A 20,948-nucleotide genomic window follows, 5' to 3' on the forward strand; every position below is an offset into this window, starting at 1 on the left:
AGACATATATTTGATGAGAAATGATCGGATTACCTGGAAAGAAGATGCTTTGCTAAGATAATTCTTACATTATTAATACAGTGAGGAATTAGGATTTCCTCATGATTTTTTTCCAAAAGGATTTCAAATTTATTTCATTAAATAAAAATCTCATTAACTGAATTTAGCTGAGACCACATTTTTTTTTCTTCTCAGATAAAATCTATATGGATAATTCTGTGGCACTTAGCTATATTAATGGCAAAGGTAAAAACGATTATACAAATGATGAGGGGTTACCAAACTCATCCTTTATAAAAAAAAAGCAAATAGCATGTATTATTATGTAAAAAAATAAATTATATGAAACATTTGGAGAAAAGAACTGTGCCGCAAAGAGTTAAATAAGTTCCCCGATATTATACAAAGATGATAATATGTGTCAGAATAATGTGGCAAAGAGTTTCTGACTAAAACCGACGAATGGACTTATCACAATAGGGATAGCAATGCTTTGTATATTTTCTATTCCTCTCTAGCCCTCACTTCCTACCATCATTATCCTTATCCCAGCCCAGTCCTGATCTCAGTATCTAAATGGATATCTGATATCTTTATTATGTTACTGTACATTTGTTTTTAAGGGTAAACATCCTTTCAGAGGTCAGTTCCAATGCAGAGGTGGTTTCTTATGACACAGTAGAATTCTTAAAAAAATGCTGAGAAACTATGCAGAGATGTAATTAAATGGTTGTTAAAGCACTGCTTTTCTAATTTTTCTGCTTTCTTTTGTTGAATAATTTTAATATTCTAATTCAAAGCTTTATATGACTCTGAAATGCAGATTATAATCAAAGTTATTAGATATATAGCTGTACATACATGTAGCAACAATTTAAGCACAGTATAAAATTAAAATAGGAAAGAGATAAAAACAAGTAAAACAGAAAAACAGAAAAAGACATCCTGGTCTAAAGATAATGATCTGGCAGGGTCATCGTTATAATACTGTTGTTTGTATTGAAATAACATAGGTACTAGATTTTAGTAAATATGCCGAGGAAGAAATAATTGTTAATCTTCCCAGTAACCTAAAACCAGAGTTGTGTACAAGTTTCATTTCTTAAGAATATCTGTGCAGTTTAAATATTGTAGATTCATTAGCATTGCTCCTTATGACAGGTGAAGTATATGAATGGGTCAAGTGCATTAAGGGTACTTATACTGCAGTACCATTATATGTTGATTAAAATAAATGATAAGAATTCACAGTGTACTAAGCCCTTCCTCCTTTAGGTGTTAATTATTATAATTATTATTGTTATTATTATTGTTTACCTTTAACGCTCATGATAAAATTTGTTATAATTATTATTGTTATAATTATTATTGTTTACCTTTAACACTCATGATAAAATTTTAGAACTTTTTTCCCTACTGGTTAAAATGATATTTGAGTCTACTTTATTTATTTATTTTTCCTCAAGCTATACCTGACATCCAACATAATCGAATGTTTAGAGCTGACAAATTTGTAGAGGTAGGGCATGTTTTTTTTCTTCAAGCTGTAACACACTTTGCATTTTTTCCTCATTTGGTTTTTATTTTTCAGTTTATTCTCAACTTACAAAGTTTGCTCAAACTCTTGATTTATTCTACAGTCAGCTATGTTGGCAATATGTAAGGGTGTTAATACAGCATAATTAATTGTGACACTAAAAAGAAAGAAAAAAAAAGGCCATATCACATTTTGGAACATGCCAGCACTCACCAAGAAGGGCTTAACATTTTCCTGACTCGGGGTCATATGACCATAAATTTCTTTGGCTTTCAACCTCACAACAATGCTGTTTATTATGCTTTTTTATTAGTTGCCATCAGCCATATCCACAAACGCAGACGCTTTTTCATCTTTTCCATAGCTTTATCAAACACTTTAGGTGTTATGTTAGCACCTTCCAGAGCCATCTCATGCACAGACCAGCAAATTTCCTCCTCCTTTTTTGGAAAGTACAGTATTGTTGATTCATTAACATTGAACTCACAGCCAACAGTACTATACCTCATGCCTGAAGGAAACTTACCTAACTCACGTTTTTTTCCCTAAGGCACATCACAGCCATCTTGTTCTTTGCCACTCTAGACAGCACTTCATTACTACATTTGGGGGCTATTTTAAACATAGAAATCATCCAATGAACCCCACAAAAGTGTGAGAAACATGGCAGTAGATAGCCTGAAAATAGGGCACTTCTTTACAATATGGAGCTGAAACAATAAGGCATAGTGTTGCTTCCTTGGACCTCAGCTGGGAAGCTGTGAGTCACGTGACACATATTTTGCTACTCTGCACATGTCTGCAAACGATCACAAAAGCCTGCCAGTATTTGTCTTGAGGTAACAAATTTTAGGGACCAGGTGAATCATTGAATAATGAGTATCTACTATAGTTTGATTAGACTGGAAGCCTAGGCCAAAGGACACTGTTTAAAAAGTGAGTCAAGTTGATTTGTTCTCCATAATCAGCGATATGAATGAACTCATGCCTTATTTTACATTGTTCATATAAGACAGCTTTTGTTTTCAGTCTTTTTTAAATTAATGAAAACATTAGATAAATGAAGTAGTGCAGGATTTTGGCATTTTTTAATACAGAATTTTAACCATATATGAATACTCAGGTTAACAAAGCGAGAACAGAATAGTGGTATTTTCTTTTCATTTTTATAAATTAAGATAATTTACATTTAGTAAAATTCTCCTTTATTAGTTTGCATTTCTGAGGGTTTTGACAAAATTATACAATCATGTGAATGCAATCACAATCAAGATATAGAAGAGCTCTAACACCATAAAAAAAAATTGCCTATTTTTGTCAGCTATCTCCTCCACAGCCCCAATCATAGATCTGCTTTCTTTCTCTATGGATTTTCCTTTTCTAGACTGTCAAATAAATGGAATCCTAAGGTACATAGCTTTTTCAGTCTGACTGTCTTCACTTAGCATTATTTATTTGAGATTCATCTATGTTCTGGCATTTATCAGTAAATACTTCTTTTAAATTGCTGGGTATTATTCTCTTGTGTGGATGTACCTCAGTTTGTTTATTAATTACCTAGGTAAAGGACATTTGAATTGCTTCCAGTTTTGGGCATTTACAAATAAAATTTCTATAAACATTCATGTACAAGTCTTTGCATAAGTATGTGTTTTCCTATCAGTTGAGTAAATACCTAGAAGTGAAATTGCTGGATATGTTTAACATACTTCTGAGTAAAGCCCACTTGGTCATGGTGTATAATTGTTTTTATAAATTATATATTAGGTTGGATTGCTAATATTTCGTTGAGTATTTTTGCATCTATGTTCATGACAGATATTGGTCTATATTTTTCTTTTCTTGTAACTTTTTTTTTCTTGGCTTTGACATTAAGGTAATGTTGGCCACATAGAATGAAGAAGTATTCCCTCTGCTTCTGTCCTCTGAAAGAGATTGTAGAGGATTGATATAACTTCTTCCTTAAATATTTGGTAGAATTTACCAGTGAACTCACCTGGGCCTGGTGCTTTCTGTTTTGGAAGGTAATTAATTGTTGATTCAATTTCTTTAAAAGAGAAAGCCTTATTCATATGGACTGTTTTTTCTTGTGTGAATTTTGTCAGGCTGTGTCTTTCAAGTAATTGGTCCATTTCATCTAGTCTGTCAAACTTAGGGGCATAGAGTTATTCATAGCATTCCTTTAGTATCTTTTTAATGTCCATGGGATCTGTATTTTCCTTCTCTCTAAAGAGATTCATTTAACATTTCTTGCAAGGCAGGTCTGCTGGCAACAGATTTACTCAATTTTTGTATTTTTGAAAAAGTTTTTATTTCTTCTTCACTTTTGAAGGATAATATTATAGAGTACAGAATTGTAAGATGATGGGATTTCTTCCTCTTGATACTTTAAATGTTTTGGGATACTCTTTTCTTACCTGCATGATTTCCGAGAAGTCAGTGTAATTATTATCTTTGTTCCTTTACAGATAAAGTGATTTTTGTTTTTGTTTTATTTTTTACGTTCATCCTGCTTGGCATTCTATAAGCTCACTAGAGCTGTGGTTTGTTGTCTGACATTAATTGGGGGAAATTCTCAGTTACTGTTGTTTCAAATATTTCTTCTGTACTTGTCTCTCTTTCTTCTCCTGGTATTCCCATTATGTGTATGTTACAACTCTTGTAGTTGTCCCACACTCCTTGGATGTTCTGTTCTGTTTTTTTTTTTTTTTTTTTTTTTCTCTGCTTTTCAGTTTTGGAGGTTTTTTGATGTATCCTCAAGCTCATAGACACTTTCTTCAGCTGTTTCTGGTCCACTAATAAGCCCATCAAAGAGCCATTAAAAGCCCATTCATTTTTGTTAGTGTTTTTGATCTCTAGCGTTTCTTCTTGGCTTTTAGGACTTCCATCTTTCTGCTTACATTGCACATCTGTTCTTATACGTCTGCTTTATCCATCAAGACCCTTGGAATTGTAATCTTTGCTGTTTAAATTCCCAGTCTGACAGTGCCATGTCTACTTCTCATGCTTGCTCAGTATCTCCAAGTTGTGTTTTTTTGCCTTTTGGTATGCCTACTAATGTTTTCTTGATAGCTGTACATGAAGCAAAAGGTACTGCAGTAAACAGGCCTTCAGTAATATGATGGTGGAGGTGAAGCTTTCTCTAGTCTGATGATTAGTCTTTTTGTGAGCCTACATCTGAACTGTGAATTTCACAAATGCTTCCTGGTTTCTTTCCACTCCCACTCCCCTTAGAGAGGCTAGAGTGGTTTGGAGTTAGGTATTTCCCTTCTTCTATGCAGAAAGCTAGCGCTGGCCCCCAAGTCAATTAGACTGATAAAACCCCAGGTTAGGTTCTGGTTAAATAGTTTTTCTTGAGGGTGGCCTTGCTGAGAAGGACAGAATGCTGTGGTGTATTTCAAAGTGGTTCCTTTCCCCCTTCCCTGGTGTGAAGCATGAGGGGATTTTTCTCCAATATTTACTGTGAGAACCTTGTCAAGCTTCTGAAGGCAAAACTCACAAAAGTGTGGGGACCACTGATTATTGGCTCCCTTTATAATATGTAACTCAGACTTATCCACACTGAGCCTCCAGTAATTCATCAATTACAGTTCTCCTGGAACTGGTTCCCATGGCGGTTTCTGTTCATAAGTGTCTACGCAGGTAAGCTGTCACTCCCTGTAGTCACCTGTCTGTCTCCAGTCTAGGGGGCTGTGGTTTCCTTTGGAGTCCTCAACTCTATACAGATCCAAGAAGAGTTGTTGATTTATCAGACTGTGTGGCTTTTTACTTGTTCAGAAGGAATGGCAACTTCCAAGCTCCTTGTGTACAAAACTGGTAACTTCCCTGAAAATCTTTTTAATCTTTATTGTAAGGTGTGTGTGTTTGTAAGTGTGTATGTTTGTGTGTGTGTGTGTCTGTTTAAGTATAGTAAGCATAGATTTTGTTTTCCTTCTATGTCTGATTATTCCAGTTTATGAATATTCATGGATCTGTTTCCCTATCGATTATTGCGTATATTACTTGGTTGCCTTGTAATTTTTTTTTTTTTAATTTTAAGCTGTGCACAGTCTCTTGAGAAATTATTTTGGAGAGCCTTAAAGTTTTAGTTTTAAGATGATTTCCACCATAAAGGATTACCCTTTGATATGCCAGGCACCAGGGAGTATTACCTATCAGGTATTTTATACTTAACTCAGAATTTGTATTTTTAACACCTAGGTTATGTAAATTTGATCTGCAAATGCAGGTGAAGATGAGCTTTTTGCTTTAACTTCTCAGATACTCATTTTGCCTTCTAACTTTGTTTACTGCCACAGTAACTTTTATATCAGTTCTCTTTGGGTAAAGGCTCAAGAAAATATATTTTAGTTTCATCAAGCATTGAAGGTGCTTCCTTTTGATGTTTCTGCTTTATTTGGAAGGATCATCCACCTTGTAGTACTGGAGTTTGTCTATTTCTCCCATTTTAGACAAAGCCAAGAAAACTAAAGTTCAATTTTTATAAGACTTGGCAAATATCATCAAAACAAAATCTGCTTCTCTAAGTTCCTGTTTCACTGAAATTTTAACTTGATATTTTCCTACTGTCTTTGATATTTTTGAAGATACTTTTGGCAGTTTATTCAGTTCAATTTTTGGTCATTGGGTCAGACCTGCTAGAAATGGACTCCCTTCCAAAGATTTTAATTCTTCTTTACCTCATACACTGAGAAGACTATGCTTTGACTATATCACTAACGTTTTCCAGATTCTTAGTACTGTTTATGAAAGTGTTTTGCTTTAGAACATTTTTCTCTGATGTCCCAGAATTCCTATGTTATAATATCCTAATATTCCTTATGATGGCATTGTGTAGATCCTCAGTTCCTTACAGCCCATTTTCTGTCTTTCTTGTAGTCTTTTAGGTGAAGTTAAAGTATTGGTCTCTTAACCAATACTCTTAGTGTTGTTTTCCTGAGAAAGGGTATAAGTGACATACAAGTTTTGAGTTCTTGATTTTTTCGTATGTTCTTTGTTCTCAAATATGCATTAAGAATACTATTGCATATAAATTCTAGATTCAGAATATTTTCTCATTTTGAGGGAATTGCTGCAACACAATTTTGTGAGTATGCTTTCCAATCTTGCTTATATTAATCTGATGTCAATCAGTTGCTTGTATCTTTGCTTGTAGATTTTGTTTTCTTGGGGGAGGAGAATTCCGTTCTTTTTAGCATTAGGACTCCTTTTTTATGCATGATACAGCTATATAGAGACAGTTTTAATTTATTCTATATATTAATCTGTAAAATTGGTTTTGAAATTCCTGTATGACTTATATAATGAACATATTGTAGTAAATGTCTATGTCCCTTACCTTTCTCCTGCCTCATATTTATATTTTTGATTTTGTCTTTCTACTCTACTCTCTAGAAATTTACCTCACAATTGGGTGGGTTTTGATTTGTCATTACTTTTCTAACTTCTGGAGTTAGAAATTTACATTAATGATCTTTAATCTGTCTTCTTTTCTAATATACTCATTAAAATATATAATTTTATTTCCATTTCTGGTTTAGCTGCATCACAGAATTTGATATGTTGCATTTTTATTTTCTTCAAAGTATTTTCTAATTTATTTTTCACACCTATGGATTATCTAGAAGTATTTTTATCTATTTTTTTTGTATTTCCTGGTAATTTGTCAGCATTTACTTTATTCTGTATCATTACAATTTTTGAAATATTAGGACTTGGTTTTTGACTCTGCTTATAACCTATTATGGAAAAGTTCCATGTACACTTGAGAAGAATATTGTATATTCAGCATTTGTTGGAAAATATCATGTTGGTAAGTCATATTGTTCAGATCACGTTTCCTTTTGGAAGATGCACAGAATAATTGAATGAACTTAATTTTCTGAAAGTTTGTATTTTAATTTGGTTAGGTCTTATTTATTTCAGTTTTGCCCTAATTCCTAGGACATAGTTCTTAATCCTAGTGTGTGCACTAATACCTTGAGTATGTACCTTAATCCCATTTCTTCTGGACTCTAAAATGAAAGGAATTGATCAAAGGTCTTCTACCTTAGCTGGATTTTGAACTCAAAGCTTATTCTCTTCACCCCTAAAGAGCTGTTAATATATCTGGGTATTAGAAATTAACCTCTGGGGAAAAATAAAAACATGTTGAACCTAATAATTACCTCAAATATATCCTCCGTTCTATAGGAAAATGGAGGCTAAAGTGCTGGCTGAAATGATAGCACTCCAAGACTTTCTAATAAGAGTTTTATTTGCTAGAAGCTATTTCTATTGTGGGCAGCACCAAAAGTCCTTGGTAGCCTTTCAGTATTTTTCTTTTATAACTGTATTTTGAGTATCTTTCACATACTGTATTATAATAGCAGCTGATACTTATGGAATTCTTACTGTATGTCAAGCCCTCTTATAAGCTCTTTAAGGATGAATTCATTTTACCTGATAAATTCAATACTATTACCATACTTATGTTAAAAGTAAGGAAGCTGAGCCACAAACAGAGTAAGTAATTTTTACAACATCCAAGAGCTACAACTCAGGGGATCCTGGATTTGAACCTATGAGTATGCCTCCAGAGCACTCATTCTTTAACCACTGCATTTATGTGTCTACTGTATGCCCTTGATAAATATTAATAAGTAAATGAGTGACATCAATATGCATGAGTAGATGAAGTGACAAAAATAATCTCTCCTGGACTTAAGACAAAGATACTCTTATATTATTGGTGGTTTTATATGGTCACTACTTGTTATGCATTGAATCTTGTCTTGCAAAAAGATACATTGAAGTCCTAACTCCCAGTACCTCAGAATGTGACCTGATTTGGACTGAGATATATTATATATTGCAGATATAATTAGTTAAGGTGAGATCATAGTGGAGTAGGGTGAACCCCGACTCTAACATGACTTATGTTCTTATAAGAAGGAGGCCACATGAAGCCAGACACATGAGAAGAACACCATGTGATGATGAATGAGAGATTAGAGTTATGCATTTGCAAGCCAGGGAATGCCAAAAATTGCCATAGAAACCCCAGAATCCAGTAAGAAGCAAGAAGGATTCCTCTGCAGGTTTCAGTGGGAGCATGGTCTTGCTGATAGTTTGATTTTGGAGTTTTAGCCTCTAGGACTACAAGAAAATAAATTCCTGATGTTTTAAGCCACCCAGTTTATGATACTTTGTTAGGGCAGTCCCAAGAATCCAATACACTAATAATGTATTTATTAAATCTTACTACAAGGAGTACATAATTGAATACTCACAACTACTGCTTTGAATCTACTACTTCATGAGTCATTATAATATTCAGAAGGAAAATTGTAAATTTTAACCAAGAGTTTGACTGAAAGTGAATTTCTCTAAAGAACACCACCACCACCAACAAAAAATTGATAATTTTTCTTGAAACACTTATTAGGAAAAAAGTGCTACCGTAAAGTTAGGAATAATTGATTTCTCTGTAATTCTGGACTGTGGAAAAAATAAGGAATTTTATAGTTTGGATTCTAATAATTTATTTATTAAAAGTAATGCTTGAAATATTAGAAATAAGAAGAAATCCTAAATGATTGAGAATCTTTGTAATTGAAACTATGTATTTATGATTAAATCACAACTACTACACAGATGCTTCTGTCCCAAATTTTCAATGTTTTAATGGATACTTTTATTTATTTAAAAAAATACATATAGAAACATATACAGTGTTTCCTATAGTTTTCTACAGGAACTGTCTTATTTAAAATAACATTATTTTCCCTCAGAATTCATAATGTGGATAAAGTATGCATGATTAGAAAACTAAAACAAGATGTTAAATTTTTTCTCACAAAATAACGTGTTTATCATAGAGTTTAACATCTAATTTGTAAGAGAAGTGAATACAAAATGAGAGATTTATAGCTACCATATGGAGATCAGATACAGTGCTTGAGTTATATCTGGTTTGTATAATTACCTTTTAAAGTAGTAATTCCCTAAACTTCACACACACACACGCAGAGTCAATAACACCATTTCCCTGTATGGGAAAAATAAAGCAGACCTTGGTAGTGCCTCATTTATTTAAAATTGTAGCAACTTCAAGCCTACTAAGAATGTTCTTATTGAAAATAAATCACTTGTCTTGAATTCCATGCTACTTTTAAGTTGATATCTTGCCTATTTATTTGTTTCTTAAACTATAGTCTATCCTTAAATAATTGTATCCATTCACAAAAATGCAATTATCACCTATACGCAAATGTGTCATTACTTTTATAACTCTAACTTGTAATTTTTCCATTGAATGCTAACCATTTACCTAAAATCCTAATTGAAATTGTACATATGTGAAAGTAACTGCAATCATTCCCCTTCCTTAACACCTTAACTGGTACATTTTTAAAATTTTTTAAATTTGTAAAATTTCATTTATTTCTGTAAGTGGCAAGGTTCAATCGATTTTTTTGCAGGTCACAGAACTAACAATAAACCGTATGTCCAGCTGCCTCACTCACAATAGTTAATCACTAAGGCCCCTGTATTTTTTCATCCTCAGCATTTCTAAGATCCAGTCCACTTCTCTCCCTCTCTGTCACCAGTTCAAACTCACAACACCTCCCATGGGTACTTTTACAATATCCTTCCAAGTGGTTCACCTGCACTCACCCTGCCATCTGCTCTTGACATTGCGGACACAGTGATCTTGTTTTTATCCCCTCCATCATATATCTGATTGTATAAGCTCTCCCAAAACTTTAACCGTCTCAGAAGATTCTCATTGTTCTTAGAATAAAAATAAATCTCCCATAACACACAAATTTCCCATTGAAATATTCACTTCATATTGCAATATACTTTTAATCTTTCTATTTTAGCCATTCTGAACTTTTTCAGTAGCCTGTCATGGAGGATTGCATCTGATTTTCCTGCATCTTGAAGCACAATTACCTCTTTTCTTTATTTAGATGGCTCAGATGCAATTCAGCTTAAAATTCTTTTCCTCAGAAAAGTCTTTCCTAGCCTCTCTGATGAGATCAAATCATCTGTTTCATCCTCTCCTATAAAACATTTTAAGTCTCCTGTGTGGTATTATTCTGAATTACAGTTTCATGTATTTATTTTGAAATTATCTGGCTAAAGTGTATCTTCCTCTCAAGACTGTAAGCTCCTATAAATCATGACCATGTTTGTTTCCTTGCAATATGCACTGCATCTGCATGATGCCTGGTATTCAGTGAATATTGTCAATCATTCATGTACTTATTAAATAATTTACTAAATACTTTTGTGGTTACAGATGCATATGGACTAAGGATATAATGTTGAAGGAAAACACACATGATCATTTGTCTAGGTGCTGTTGATCAAGCTGAACAAACAAAAATCCTTGTTCTCTTAAAGCTTCATTTTATTGAAATGAGATTAAAAATTGATCATATAAATATGAAATATCAATCCTATATAGAAGAAATGAAGCCTGGTAGGTCATTGTGTGACTTAGATTCTATTTTAAGTATGGTTTTCAATAAAGGGCCACTTGGAGAAATGTTTTTAAAAGAATTATTTTAGTTGCTGAATGAAATGGATAATTATGGTTAGTTACTTAAAATGGTACACTTAGAGAAGTTTGTTAGGAAAAAATCCCAAAGGAGTGGATAATTGAAGAAGATTTTGAACCAGAAGTTACATGTTAGTAAATTATGTGCTAATTATGTGCTAAAGATAAATTATTAGGATAAATCCTAATAATTAAGTTATAAGGAAGATAACTTTGTAGTAGGGGTCAATGAGGGTTATTTATACCCAAATATTTTAGATATAAGGTAAAAAAAAGGTTAAAAAATAATCAATACAGCAGTAAATTAAATTGGTAGAGGATGGATTAGGTAAACTTAAGCAATGTATGGAGATTTCGAATAAGGACAGTCCAACTCTATAGAAAGCCATGCACTGGCAACAGAACCTGTATTCGTTTTCTAGGGCAGCCGTAACAAAGTACCACAAACTGGGTACAGATTTTATTGTCTCTCAGTTCTGGAGGCCAGAAGTCCAAGAATAAGGTGTCATTTTGAGGTTAGTTAGCAAGGTTAGTTCATTTTGATGGCTCTGAGGGAGAACCTCTTGGATGCCTCTCTCCTAGGTTCTGGAGGTTTACTGGTTCGTAGAAGCTTCACGAATCTTTGCCTTCACCGGCACATAGTGAGTTCTTCCTGAATGTGTGTCTGTGTCCAAATTTCCCCTCTTCATAAGGACATCAGTCATGTCAGATTGATTGGAGGAGGGCCTACCCTACTCCAGTATAATGAAATCTTAGCTAAATAGAGCTGCGACAACCCTATTCCCAAATAAGATCACATTCTGAGGTTAGGTACTGGGCGACAGCACTTAACATACGAATCTTGGGAAGGACACAAATCAACCCATAGGATGCGCTCACACAAACTAACAGGCAAGACATTTTACAGTTAGCTACTTTTTTTTATCTGATAGAAAACTATGTACTACTAATATTTCTATCATATCACATCTTTTCTAACTCTATCCATAATTTTAATAGTTTAAGCATTTTCATGTAAAATTCCATGTCATCTACCCATCACTTCTATGTGGTAGGTATTGTTTTCTTATTTTACACATAAAACTGAGGCTTAGAATGGGGAAATAACTTAGTTAGGCATTTTTCAGCTAGTGAATGATGGAGTCCTTATTTCAACCCTAAATTACCAGTGTCCAAAATTCGTTTAGACCACTAAGTGGACATTTTATGGAGAGAGAAGTATAATGCAGGAAGCATAAAGCAAGCATCTGATGTTTTTCATTGTGAGGATGTAAAAAAGTACATCAATTTGTAACATTATAAAATAGTCTTTAAAAAATATATTTTTATAGTCTCAGTAATTTACTTTAACAATACTATATTTATTTGAAATTTTACATGACTGGTTCTTTTCCTTTTCTAGTTATCAAACTTGTTATTCAGAATATTTAAGTAGTATTTGTTCTGTACTTCAATTTTTTACTTGCAGTAAGTAATAGTTATCAGTGAACTCATTTCCCCTTTTCCCATTTTAAGACAAATCACCAATTTCTTTCACTATTGTCTTGAAATTTTCTACTTTATTTTCTATTCTAGCAGTTCTAGAATTTAAGGGAACTGAAGGAATCTGTCAAATATTGATTCACATCTAGTGACAGGCAATGAACTACTTACCACCAATTCTTCCTGGTGTCTTAAGAAGACATAAGAAGGGGAGGAAAAAAAAGGCATATTTTCTGTTACCCTTTTCTGATGATAGTGAGTCCTCTCAGTGTTGATTATATAGTTGGAACCTAAGTTCAATTGGATGTCACTGAAAAACACCATCAGCTTAATTGACTATAGAACATTTCCATAAATCTGGCAAGTGATAGGGCCTCAGATGTGACAGACAGGAAGACCTTCCTTTACAGAGTTGCTCCCAATGCAGCAAGTAAACCTAAGTAAGACAGTATATTTACTTTTTTTTTTTTTTTTTGCAATAAAGCTCAGAAAATTGAACAAATTATATTATTTACTGGGAGAAAGGTGGCAAATATTTTAGACAGCTAACCAAAGAGACAAAATGGATTTTAGGAAAAATGATTACTCTAGATTAGACTGTTGTATATCCTTTGAGGTAATATTTAATATCATTTTTCTATTTGGATTTAAAAACTATCTCAACATTATTTGTTTAATATATTTTATATGTAGATATGGGTATTCTCCATAAAATCATGTTTGATGATGATTGTTTTAAAACTTTAAAAATTGTGATTCTAGAATATTCATAAATAAAGAGAATTTATATTTATTGAAAGAAAATTCAATGTACTTTAATAAAAATTTGGTAAGAATAATTTGGTAATTTCAGTATTTAAACCTATATACTTAAAAATAAAATCACACAAATAAAATGCATTCTACTAATAGAACAGGTGAAATATAATATTATATTAAAATATCTCAAAAAATGAATTTAAGGATGAAAGTTAAAATAATAAAAGAAAGCATATACATAGGATGAAAAATACATTTTGTTTTTCCCAGAATTGTGATGACTTACATCTGTTCTCCTGGCATGCTTTCTGCTTTAGTATTTGTCCTTGAAAGTTCATTCTTAGTAGACTCTTATTTATCTTATAATTAATTGTGGTACTAAAATAACCCATGGTAGTTTGGGAAGACTGTCATCTTTTACCTATTCCTTTTTCTATTGTCTCTTCTAATTGTAAATGAAATGCATTTGCAGTGACCAGTATATATTCAGAATAATATTTGACTAAATCTAGTAGACAACTGTATTTGTTTTCACTTGATCTTTCCAGACTCAATATAATTACACTTTCCTTTCAATGAAAGGAGGGCATTCACTAAAATATTGAAGAGTTCTTGGGGTGTAAGTGGCCAGGGAGAGACAATTTCTTCTATTTTCAGATAGTGGTGGAAGAGGTATTTGATATTATTGTGTCTACTAGCCTTTGGGTGAAACAGCAAATTGTGCCAAGTTGGCTAGATCTGTGGGAAATGACATGTGCCTGAAATAGAGGATAAGCAACCTACCATTGAATGTATTGAACATAACATGAACTCTCTTATGTCAATGGTAACATCATTTATTGTACACTGCACATTTAAATCTATTTATTTATGTTATTGTTTGGTAATTTGTTTCTTCATTTTCAATAAACCACCTGGATTTTGTTGTTAAAAACAACAAAACAGAACTATATATTTAATGAACAAATCAAATACTGAATTTTCAATTTTAAAGAATGTTGATGATGAATGGGAAGTAGTAAAAATTGTAAATGTTTTGCAGCATTGATGTGCAGGGAGGGTTGTAGTAACGTCATTGATTACGCTAAAGTCAGGTGACTCAAAAATACTAACAAAGCATGTAAATCTAATGTTAGTAATTTTAATAAGGCTTTCCAGAAGACGATGATTTAATATGTATGACTCTGAAGGAAGAATATCTACATGAATTATCTGGAATTCCACACAGAAGTTTTGTCTCTTCTCCTTTGTTCATTTATTTATTTGATAATTTATTTACATCAGTGTGGACACTTGGACATGTATTTTATACTTACATTTATAATCCAATACTACTTTATTTATTTTGTTGCTCAAATTGTTACAGCTTTGGCTATTGGGAAGTCTTTCACTTTTATCCTGTGTCCCTTTGACGTACTCCATGATTATGGTTTCTTTTATTATTTATTTGTGTTTTGTGTTTGTTTACATTTTTAGAATTCCTTAATTTCTGTCGCTACAAGATGCTTCATGCCCATCTTAGAAGTTTCCTGCCCAGTCCTAGAATCAGCTACTTCTCCAAGGTACCTTGTTTCATTTTATTACAAAACAAAGATCTGGGTGCAACATGTATACTGTTACTACTGAAGTGTTGTTTCTTGTAGGGCTCTAACCTGACAGGGCAGGAAATATATGAATGTATACTAACCTTACACATGTCTATAAATATTTCTATATGTAACCATCTGTGTCTATCCTGAGCTAAAAATAAGTTCATACTGACCTCCCCAACTCTAATTCATTGCTGTGTGATCCTTCTAGCCTTATTGCCTTGGTTATCTGTAATTTTTCCCTTCAAAAGTAAGAAACTTGGTTCCTAACAGTATGGTATCAATTTCCTTAATTTTTAAATTTCAGTGTACATGTATAGTAATATCAGAATTGTTAACTCATACCCTTGTGGGATACAACTTTATCTGGAAAAGTGAAATATTTCTGTGCATGTGATTTTGCCTCTAGTCTTACAGAATCATATCATTTCCAAAGTTACTCAGGTCAGCACCCCCTTCAGTGATACTGTTTCATTTTCAATACAGTTTGATTCCTTTCTCACAGTTTGCATTCCTTCCTGGGATTCCCTGACCTCCTAAATGAATTTTTTTTTAATTGTATACATTAAGGTTTTCTCATTGTGCTGTAAAGTTCTAGGGGTTTTTACAAACGCACAGTACTATGTATCCATCATTACACTATCATTCAGAGTAATTTATCCACCATAAAAATCTCCTGTGCTTCAGGAGATCCAATCCTATGAACCACTCTGAACCCATGGCAACCACAGTCTTGTACCAGCCCACTGCCTTCTGACATGCAAAATTTTTGATGAGAAATCTGCAAAAATATTTAGGAGGATCCCCTGTATGTGATGAATTGCTTCTCTTTTACTGCTTTCAAGATTCTTTCTTTGTCTTTGAATATCTCCATTTTATTCACACATGATTTTCTTGACCTTCCTCATGTCTTCTTTTAGTTTGTTGAAACATTTTTAAACCATTTGTTTTAAAGGCTTTGTCTAGTAGGTCCAACATCTGGCCTTTATTCTGAGATAATTTTTGTTGCTTTTGTTGTTGTTGTGTTTTGCTTTGAATTGGCCATACTTTTAGTTTCTTTGTATGCCGCGTGTTTTTTTTGTTGTTGTTGGAAAATTGATATCTGCTTCTTCTTCTTCCCCTAGGATATGCTGTTTTTGTTTTTGTTTTGTTTTGCTTTTTTTTAAAAAAAAATGTTGTCAGCTGTTGCCATGCTGAGGATCAGCCTGACCTGTAAACTCCAGGTCTTCTCACATATTTTTCTGAGTCTGTGCCTTTCTCTCTGTGTTTGTGGTGACTTTCTAATTTCCCCGTATGTGAGGTTTTTTTGGAAGGTCCTAGTCTTTAATGTCTGGCTCCCAAAAGGGGAAAAACAAAAAAGTAAAGAAAGGAATTAGGGCTTTAGTTTTCTTTGGGTGTATACCCAAGAGTGGAACTGATGGATCTTATGCTACGTCTGTTTTTAGTGTCTTGAGGCACCTCCATACAGTTTTCCATAGCAGCTGTACCATTTACATTCCCATCAACAGTGTACAAGGGTTCCTTTTCTCCACATCCTTGCTAACATTTGTTATTTGTGGTCTTTTTGATGATAGCCATTCTGACAGATGTGAGTTGATATCTCATTGTGGTTTTGATTTGCATTTCTCTAATGATTAGTAATGCTGAGCATCTTTTCGTGTGCCTCCTGTCCATCTGTATGTCTTCTTTGAAAAAAAAAATGTCTGTACAGATCTTTGGCCTATTTTTAATTGGATTTTTTAATTGAGTTGTATTAGCTGTTTATATATTTTGAATATTAACCCCAAATCTCATATAATTTGTCAATATTTTCTCCCATTTGGTAAGTTGCCTTTTCTTTTTGTTGATGGTTTCCTTTGCTGTGCATATATTTTAAGTTTAATAAGGCTGTATTTGTTTATTTTTGGTTTTGTTTCCTTTGCCTTAGGAGACAGATTCAACAATTTATTGCTACAATTTATGCCAAAGAGTGTTTTGCCTACATTCTCTTTTAGGAGTTTTATGGTTTTAGGTTTTACATTTAGGTCTTTAATCCATTTTGAGTTTATTTTTATATATGGTATGAGAAAATGTTCTAATTTTATTCTTTTACATGCAGCTGTCCAGTGGAATAAGCATCATTATTGAAGAGACTCTCTTTTCCCCATTGTTTATTTTTAACCTCCTTTGTCATAGATTAATTGACCGTAGGTGTGTGAGTTTATTCTGGGCTCTCTGTTCTGTTCAGTTGATCTATGTGTCTTGTTTCTGTGCCAGTACAATACTGTTTTGATTACTATAGCTTTGTAATATAGTCTGAAGTCAGCATACGTGATACCTCTAGCTTTGTTCTTTTTTCTCAAGATTGCTTTGTCAATTCAGGGTCTTTTGAGGTTCTGCATAAATTTTAGGATTACTTATTTTAATTCCATGAAAAATAGCATGGGTATTTAGATAGGGGTTGCATTAAATCTTTAAATTGCTTTGGGTATTATGGACATTTTAACTATTCTTCTAATCCATGAACTTGGGATAGCTTTCCATTTTTTGTATCATCTTCAATTTCCTTCATCAGTGTTTTATAATTTTCACAATATAGGTCTTTCATCTCCTTGGTTAAGTTTATTCTTAGGTATTTCATCCTTTTTGATGTGATTGTAAATGGGATTATTTTCTTGCTTCCTCTTTCTGATCATTCATTATTAGTGTATGGAAAAGCAACAGATTTCTGTATATTAGTCTTGTATCCTGTAACTATACTGAATTTACTTATTAGTTCTAATAACTTTGTGGGAGGGGGAGACGTTTGGGTTCCTATACATAGTATCATGTCATCTGCAAATAGTGATAGTTTTACTTCTTCCCTTCCAATTAAGATGCCTTTTATTCCTTTTTATTGTGTGATTACTGTTCCTAGGACTTCCAATACTATGTTAAATAGAAGTAGCAAGAGGGGTATCCTTATCTTGTTCCTGATCTTAGAGGAAAAGCTTTCACTTTTTCACCTTTGAGTATGATGTTACCCGTAGGTTTGTCATAAATGCCATTATTATGTTAAGATTTGTTCATTGTGTACCAACTTTATGAGAGTTTTTATCATGAATGGATGTTGAATATTGTCACATTGATTGATTTGTGAATATTGAACCATGTTTGCATGCCTAGAATAAATCCCACTCTGTCATGATATATGATCCTTTTTATATATTATTAAATTAGGTTTGCTAATATTTTGTTGAGGATTTTTTCATTTGTATTCATCAGAGATATTGTCTTGTGATTTTTTTTTTCTAGTTTCTTTTTCTGGTTTTGATATCAGTGTAATGTTGGCCTCATAGAAAAAATTTTGGAGTGTTCTATTGTCCTCAATTTTTGGAATATTCTGAGAAGAATAGATACTAGCTTTTCTATATATGTTTCATAGAATTCCCCTGTGAAGACATCAAGTCCAGGAATTTTATTTTATGAGTTTTTTGATTACTAATTCAATTTCACTACTAGTGATCAACCTGTTCAGATTGTCTGTCTCTTCCTCATTCAGTCTTGGGATATTGTATGTTTCTAGAAATTTGTCCATTTCTTCTATGTTGTCCAAATTGTTGGCATATAATTGTTCATAGTATTCTCTTATGATGCTTTGTATCTCTGTGATATCAGTTGTAATTTCTTCTTTCTATTATTATTTTATTTGAATCCTCTCTCTTTTTCTTGATGAGTCTGGCTAAAAGCTAATGAATTTTGTTTATCTTTTTAAAAAATTTGCTCTTGGTTTCATTGATCTTTTTATTTGGGTTTTTTTTGTATGTGTGGTCTTTGTTTTATTTATTTCCTCTCTGATCTTTATTATTTCCTTCCTTCTGCTGACTTTGGGCTTTGTTTTTCCTAATTCTAATTATTTTTGATAGTAGGTTACATTTTTTATTTGAGATTTTTCTTGTTTTTTTGAGGTAGGCCTGTATTGGTATGAACTTCCCTGTTAATACTAATTTTGCTGCATCCCATAGATTTTGGAAAATTATCTTTTTATTTTCATTTATTTCAAGGTTTTATTTTCCTCTTCCTTTCTTAATTGACCCATTAGTTTTTTAGTAGCATGTTGGTTAGTTTCCACGTGTTTGTTTTTCCCATTTTTCTTCCTGTAATTGATTTCTAGTTTCATACTTTTATGGTCAGAAAAAATGCTTATATAATCTCTGTCGTCTTAAATTTGTTGATACTTGTTTTGTGGCCTAGCATGTGATCTATCCTGGAGAACATTACACGTGCACTTGAAAAGAATTAACAATAATACAATAATACTAGGGGATTTTAACACCCCACTTACTTCTCTGGACAAATCTCCATACAGAAATTCAATAAGGAAACAGTGGTTTTAAAAGACACTTTAGAGCAGTTGGACTTAATAGATATCCACTGGACATTCCTTCCAGAAACAACAGAGTACTCTTCATTCTTTTACTTTTAACCTATCTGAGTATTTAGATTTAAAGTACCTATGTTGTGGACAGCAAATATTTGTGTGTCCTTTTTCTCCATTCTGACAATATCTGTTTATTAATAGGTGTATTTGGACCATTCACATTTAAATTCATTATTGATATAGTTATATTAATATCTACTACGTTTGTAACTGTTTTCTCTTTGTTGCATTCATTCTTCTTTCTTCCCATGTTTTTCTGCTTTCTGTAGTATTAGTTGACCATTTCATATGTTTCCACATTATGTCCTGTCTTAGAATATCAATAATATATTTTTTAAAAATTAATACTTACCCTAGAGTTTGCAATATACATTGACAACTAATCTAAGTGCCATTTCAAATAATACTATATCACCTCACTTATAGCGGAGGTACCTTATAACATAGTATTCACAATTTCTTTCTCCTTCATCACTTATAAAATCTTTATTTTTTTCACTTATCTGTATACTGTAATCACCCAATGCACTGTTACTATTAATGCTTTAAACAGTTACCTATTAGCTCAATTAATAATAAGAAAATAAAATATTTTATTTTACCTTTTTTATTCTTTTCCCAATATTTTTTCTTTCTTTATATAAATCTGTATTTCTGACATATATCATTTTTATTCTCCCTGAAGAACTTCTTTTAACATTTCTTGAAAAGCAGGCTTGAGGGCAATGAATTTCCTCTGTTTGTTTGTCTGATAAATTTTTTATTTCTGCTGCACTTTTAAAGGCTCATTTCACTGGATATATAATTCTGTGATGGTGGTTTTGTTATTTCAACACTTCAAATAGTTCACTTTCTTCTGTTTTGTATGGTTTCTTATGAGAAATGTGGTATAATTTATGACTTTAAGCTTTTTACATACTGGAGCTAATATTAGAAGCCTCTTTAGAATTTTATTTTTACTTAAACTGCAAATTGAGGCAAACTTACTCTAGATGAAAGATATAAAACACTGAATTAAGGAGCAGAGCATTCATATATTAAAATCTAGAGAAGTGAAAGCAGTGGATAATGATTGGTGCCTAGCAAAGGACTGAAACAATATTATGTTTTTAACTAAAATCATACAGCAACTTCGTCTATAAGAAAACCCATTGTCTATCCAGAAAAAAAAGTTACTTTGGACCTAATTAAGATATTTGTAAGATATATATATGGAGGGGTTTTGGCTAATTGTGTTTAATACAAATTTAATATTATTTGCATTTAATTTTCCTTCAAATATAAAAGCAATCTGGCTGTATGGATCTGTTACTATGCTTTTATATAACTCATGATTCATTTTGTAAAATTGATTGGTTTTGAGATTTTATAGCAGAAAATTAATCTTAAAAGAAATTAATTAAAAATATATGTGTGTATCATTTATATGTATACATATATAGATATACACATATATATTACCCAATAAGTTCTTTTTTGCATAATTCTCTGTTTTTCTCAAATTATTCAGGTCATTTCTTTATCTTATTGTGATTCACCTGAGATATAAGCTTCTCAGGAAACTCTCTGACCCCTCAGGACTGATTAGCTCATTTTTCTAAGTGTTTTCTTGTTTCTTTAAATATACTCATA

General features: G+C 32.4%; 1 long non-coding RNA gene across 1 annotated transcript in view; it reads left to right on the plus strand.

Annotated features, from left to right (window-relative positions):
* LOC309644676 overlaps positions 1–15,697 on the plus strand; it is a 214,606-nt gene extending 198,909 nt beyond the window's left edge. Inside the window, exon 2 of the long non-coding RNA XR_014254549.1 lies at positions 14,805–15,697. This is a non-coding gene — a long non-coding RNA (uncharacterized lncRNA). The remainder of the gene's footprint in view (positions 1–14,804) is intronic.
* The last annotated feature ends 5,251 nt before the right edge of the window (positions 15,698–20,948 follow it).

This window comes from Balaenoptera physalus, assembly GCF_965194825.1.
Source record: "Balaenoptera physalus genome assembly, chromosome: 1".
Taxonomy (NCBI): domain Eukaryota; kingdom Metazoa; phylum Chordata; class Mammalia; order Artiodactyla; family Balaenopteridae; genus Balaenoptera; species Balaenoptera physalus.